Source organism: Cololabis saira, chromosome 13 (genome assembly GCF_033807715.1).
Source record: "Cololabis saira isolate AMF1-May2022 chromosome 13, fColSai1.1, whole genome shotgun sequence".
Classification (NCBI taxonomy): Eukaryota; Metazoa; Chordata; class Actinopteri; order Beloniformes; family Belonidae; genus Cololabis; species Cololabis saira.
Genome location: NC_084599.1, coordinates 3,586,650 through 3,592,649, shown reverse-complemented (window position 1 = coordinate 3,592,649; position 6,000 = coordinate 3,586,650).

Here is a 6,000-nt window from a genome sequence, read left to right as displayed (position 1 = left end):
GTGGGATAATAAAGCATTACATTACATTTAATGAATTAAGGGTTCAGACAGATCCAATCAGTACGAATGCAAGTTCATGTACAATAGTAAAATAGCTGGATGGTGATAACTGAGGTTTTGTGTGCGTGTTCATTCCACCCCTTGGTCCATTTTTGGATTTTGGTTTGGACGGAGTCAGCGCCTGCCAAGATGGTGTAGAACAAAACCCAGTGACGGTACTGTCTTGCCATTAACTATTTTGTTTGTGTTTGCAGGTGAACAATGTTGAAGCAAAGGAGACCAAGGCACTGAGGAGGGTGAGGAGAAACTTTATCCTTCCTCCTGCCAAACTGATGGAGAACACTGACTACACCCACCTGGAATTCATTGCAAAGGTGAACAACAACACAACTTGATTTATGGTTAATGACATGATGGATCAATGATTTATTAGAAAGGTGCCTGAGTGAGTATCAGCAACATTAATGAATGAGATTTAATCACCAGCTGTTTTGCCCGGAGCATCAGGCAGATATAGATACAGAGCATTTTTCAACGGTTGGGAGGCAGCCAAACAAAACAACGCCCAAGAATAAAAGATAAAAGTGGTCACTGTGCCATGAATCATATAGTGTCATAATAAATTGAAATGTACGTGACATCTGGAATAAAGGGCACATTTATATCAATGCTGTGGAAATAAACTGAACCCAACTGTGTGTTAACTCCCTTTACTTGGACACTGTTTTGTTTCCAGATTCGCTCTGACAGAGACCTCGAGGGAAAGGTGGAGTACTTCCTCACAGGACCAGGAGCTGATCGCCCACCCTACAGTCTGTTTGTGGCTGATCGTAACACTGGCTTTGTACGTGTTACTGGCTCGCTGGACAGGGCAAAATGCCCAGCCTACCATGTAAGCCATTACTGCGAGGTATTTTCGAGACTTCAATGAAATACAGTATTTTCTGGACTATAAGCCGCTACTTTTTTCATAGGTTTTCAACCATGCAGCTTATACAAAGGTGCGGCTATTCTGTGGATTTTTCTTCCACCGCTCGGGGCGCTCTAACTGGAATTAGAATCAAAACTAAGACAAAATAAATGCAAAGAAGAATACGCTACTTCTTCTTTAGCAGATAGAAGTAGGTAGAAGCAGATTTCAAACAGATAAATAAATAAATAAATACTGCCATTTGCAAGTTGCTGCCATTTTAAAAGACACTGTTAGGAAAGGATCTATTTAGGTACAAACATGTACATCATTTACTCCAAAATCCTCCTGTACATGTAGTAAATATCTAATCTAACAACATAAATATCTGTGGCTTCAATATCTTTTTTTTTTAACTGGAGCAGGTGCGGCTTGTATATCTTTTTTTTATAATTTTTTTTTTTTAAAATAGAGCAGATGCGGCTTATAGTCCAGAAAATACGGTATGCGGTTCCGATGGATGTCTTCGCTGTGGTCCAAATATTCATGTAAACACATTTAAAAAGCCTGCAGTTCCTTTGCTGTACACATTCTTTTCTCAGCATTTTCTTTCACATTCCTTAGTGTGATGTGTGATAGACTCTAGTTAAAGGAGCATGAGGCTCCTTTTAAGAAAAGAGACTCTCTAGCGCCACCCTTCACCACGACGGACGTCGGGGGTACTGCAGCCAACAGTGAAGCCGGCACGGGAGAACGGGGAGAACGCACATACAGCGCCATGTGACGTCACATCTGCAGGACAGCGCGGGAAATTCCGGCCCGGAATTGCAGCACATTTTGCAGCACACAGCCTGTTCAAGGCAACGGAGAGATACACTAGAGGAAACATTCTTTTTGGTTTGGAACGCTTCATCTGACATTATCACTAGAAAACTTAAAACGTATATGAATTTTTTTCATAAATTCTGCCACAATCCTGTCTCATGCTCCTTTAAGTCTGGTCTGGAGGCAGAAAGCCATGAACTCTTGACAGGGATGTGGCGAGTATGACACGCCAGAGCCCGTGATTTATGAGCCCTCATCTTCACACAAGCCTGAGGCCTTTCATATGTGTGATCTTATCAGTGAACTGAAATATAAATGTCTTGCCTTATGAAACCTCTTAGTCAGCGCAGCATTCACAGCACAGAGAAGGAAAGAATGCGGTAGAAAATACGAAGAAATACACAGTGCAACTGCACCTGTTCTTAGTGTAATAGTGGTTTGGAGGGGGCTTTTAAGAATCACCCAACAAGGAATTCAGTCGTATAGTAAAGAACGTTATTTGTACTTCTGGATCAACTACATCAGTGGTCTTCAACCCTGATCCGAGACATCTGTCCTGCATGTTTAGATGTTTCCCTGCTTCAGCACACCGTCATACAAGGAGCTGTGTCAACAACAGAACTGTCCAGACCTTGATAACAAGCTAATAGTTGGTACCATATTGCAAACACTTGTAGGTCCCTATCCATCTTCAAAAGTCGCTCAAGAGAACATTCAATTCATCAGTGTAGCCAAGAAAGCTCTTGCTTTTCCCACTGTTAATGTTTCTTTTGTACTTCATATTCTGTGTTGCCATTTGTTCAGCATCATATTCATATTTTCATGATCATGTCCAACAGCAATTTTTTTATTTTCATTCATGTTCTACATGCAATTTTTATGATGTATTATTTTTTATTATTTTATGATTTTCTATCCTCATAACTATATTGTTAAATGTTATTAGGTGGGGGCTCCTCATAAGCCTACTGGCTTGCTCACTCCATCCTGCACAGTTTCTTTTAACTGCACTTATTTGTGTGATGTTATTTTCATTGTATGTGCTAAATAAAACTAAACTAAACTAAAGTAATGAGGACCATTAATTTGAACCAGGGGCCTTATGTACTAAGAGTGCGGCGCACAAAAAACGTGCGTACGCCACTTTCTACGCTCACGGTCGGATGTACAAAGAATGACGTGAACGTAGAAAGCTGCGGTCCGTCACTCACACATTAAGGCTGTTGTACGCACTTTTCCGAGGTTTTGTCCGTTGGCGACACTCACTGGTGATGCAGTGAAGTGCAGAATATGAGGAAACTTAACGTCAACAATAAGTTCACGACCACGTGAAGGACATGACAGTCCCCACATCACCAGATAAGTTACACAAGAGTGGAGCTGCAACAATCTCACAATCAACCACATGATCTGAACAAACAACTAAAGGAGCTCAACGATGGAACCTGCAAATCCTGATGGAGCTTTGGCTCCGTTAGAGGAACCTGCTGATGCAGGATCAGGAGCGAGTCCTCAGGCACCAAACTGATCTGCTGGTCCAGGACTAAGACTGGACCATCAGCTGGTTTAGTCTGGATCTGATGGTCCAGGACTAAGACTGGACCATCAGCTGGTTCAGGTACCAAGAGGATCCTCCTGGATCTCTGTCCTGAACTGGACCAGCTGCTCCGGTTCAGACCAACATGATGCTTCAGCTGGAGCTGCTGCAGGTCGGACATCTGTCTGTCGTCATGACGACCGTATGGGAGGACTACTGGAGATAAAAGCCAGACCCTAAACATCCCATAACTGTGTCTGGACAGAAAAACATTAAAATTAATTTTGAAGCAAAAACCGGTGTTGTGCCAAAAAGTGATTGTCTGCCAGAATCTGATTTCTTCTGATTTGTGGCCGCGGGAGCGCGCACTGCAGCCCGCTGAACGAGAGCGCTAAACCGTCAGATTTCAGATTATGAAGCTCAAGAATGAGATCAAGTCAGATTTAGGCAGAAACAACTTTTCATTAACTGTATTTGGTCTTCAATCAATTTTTGGCAGGTAAAAAGACCCATTTTCAGGGGAGAAATTAGATTCGGGGAGGCAATCACTTTTTGGCACGACACCTGTCTCTCCTCCTGCGGATGCAACACTCCGAGTTACAGCAATTTTGCTCTTTATTTCTCACGTTTGCACCTCGATAATCCCGTTGGAATATTTTGTTCACATTGTTATACTTATGAGAGAGGTGATCGCGGACATCCATAATGTGTAAGACTCAATAAACGTGTACATTGGTCTTAATCCGTTATTATAATATGCATGACAATAAAGCAGAACGAGGAGCCGTTTTTCATCCACCAAAAATTCTGGTGTCGGTTCTTAAAATACAAACAAGAAAAGCAGAGTGTAATGATGCACTAACGCTGCCCATAAACATTCACCAACCCGTACGATCATAATAAAACCACAACTCTTCACCGAACGCAACGCAAAGCAAAGAACATCATAATTTAGGTGTCAAACTGAATCCAGAAGGGCCGGTGTCCTGCATGTTTTAGATGTTTCACTGCTTTAACAAACCTGATTCTAATTAATCATCGTCACCAACTTGTCATCAAAGTCTGGATAGTACTGTTGAAACCTGAGGGTTTTGGTTGGAAGCCGTCCAGCATCACTCATATTTTCATGGAACGAAACCCGATCGTGAATTTGTTCACCTTGTCAAAGGCACCTGCTTGGATTTAGTTTGAGGATGACAGCACCCTGCCCTGAGTTTCCTACGCTTACCTATACACTGCACACATCTGACATCTTTTAATATTTAAAAGCCCTATATTACTTACATTTATTATACATTTTTCTCATGTGTACAATTTTATTTGTTGACATGCTCTTCTTTATTTCCCTACTAAATGTTAATGCTGCTTCTAAAAAGCAAAACTTTAACTAATGACATGGACTTCATGAAAGCGCTCTAGTGCTGTTGAATGAAAGCCACGAGGACTTCCTTGTCCCTTCCGGCTCCTTACTAGAAATAAGCTCACAGGAACATGAATGATTGGTCAACATTGTCACAATTTTAGTTCAGTGTAAAGATGCCAAAATTGTAGCATTTATATCAGTATACAATTTTAAAACAGTTTATCACTCGTAAAAACAAAAATATATACTTACATTGGTCTTCAACCCTCGTCCTCGGGTCCCCCTGTCCTGTATGTGTACGTCGCCCTGCATCATCACACCTGATTCTAATTAATGGTCCTCATTAGCTTATTATCAAGGTCTGCACAACTCTGTTAATGACACAGCTCCTTGTATCACGGTGTGCTGAAGCAGGGAAACATCTAAAACATGCAGGACAGGGGGTCCCGAGGACCGGAAACCTTTCCGTGACATGTTAGTTTTATTTTAAAAGAACTTTAGAGAACCGTTTTATTTATGTTTGTCTGTTCAGACACAGTTATGGGTTATTTTAAAGATCTGGCTTCAGTCCTCGTCCCATACGGTCGTCATGGTGACAGAGATGTCCGACCTGTAGCAGCTCCAGCTGAAAGATCATGTTGGTCTGAACCGGAGCAGCTGGTCCAGTTCAGGACAGAGATCCAGAAGATCCTCTTGGTACCTGAACCAGCTGATGGTCCAGTCTTAGTCCTGGACCAGCAGATCCAGACTAAACCAGCTGATGGTCCAGTCTTAGTCCTGGACCAGCAGATCCAGACTAAACCAGCTGATGGTCCAGTCTTAGTCCTGGACCAGCAGATCCAGACTAAACCAGCTGATGGTCCAGTCTTAGTCCTGGACCAGCAGGTCCAGACTAAACCAGCTGATGGTCCAGTCTTAGTCCTGGACCAGCAGGTCCAGACTAAACCAGCTGATGGTCCAGTCTTAGTCCTGGACCAGCAGATCCAGACTAAACCAGCTGATGGTCCAGTCTTAGTCCTGGACCAGCAGGTCCAGACTAAACCAGCTGATGGTCCAGTCTTAGTCCTGGACCAGCAGGTCCAGACTAAACCAGCTGATGGTCCAGTCTTAAGCTACTTTCACATAGAACGCGGCAACACCGCCGGGGTGGCGCAGAGTCGGCGAGTGGGCGCAGACTCGGTGCAGAGCAGCGCGCATATTCGTTGCAAGTTGCTTGGCGACCGAAAAAAGCTGTTTCCTGTCTGGCGCCGTTTTCCCATCCATTGTGTATGTGCTGCCGCTGCGCAAGGGTGCAGGGCTTTGCACCGAGGTTGGCGGCACGCAACAGGGCGCACGCCGCCGGGTTGCCGGGGCAGCAAGACGGCG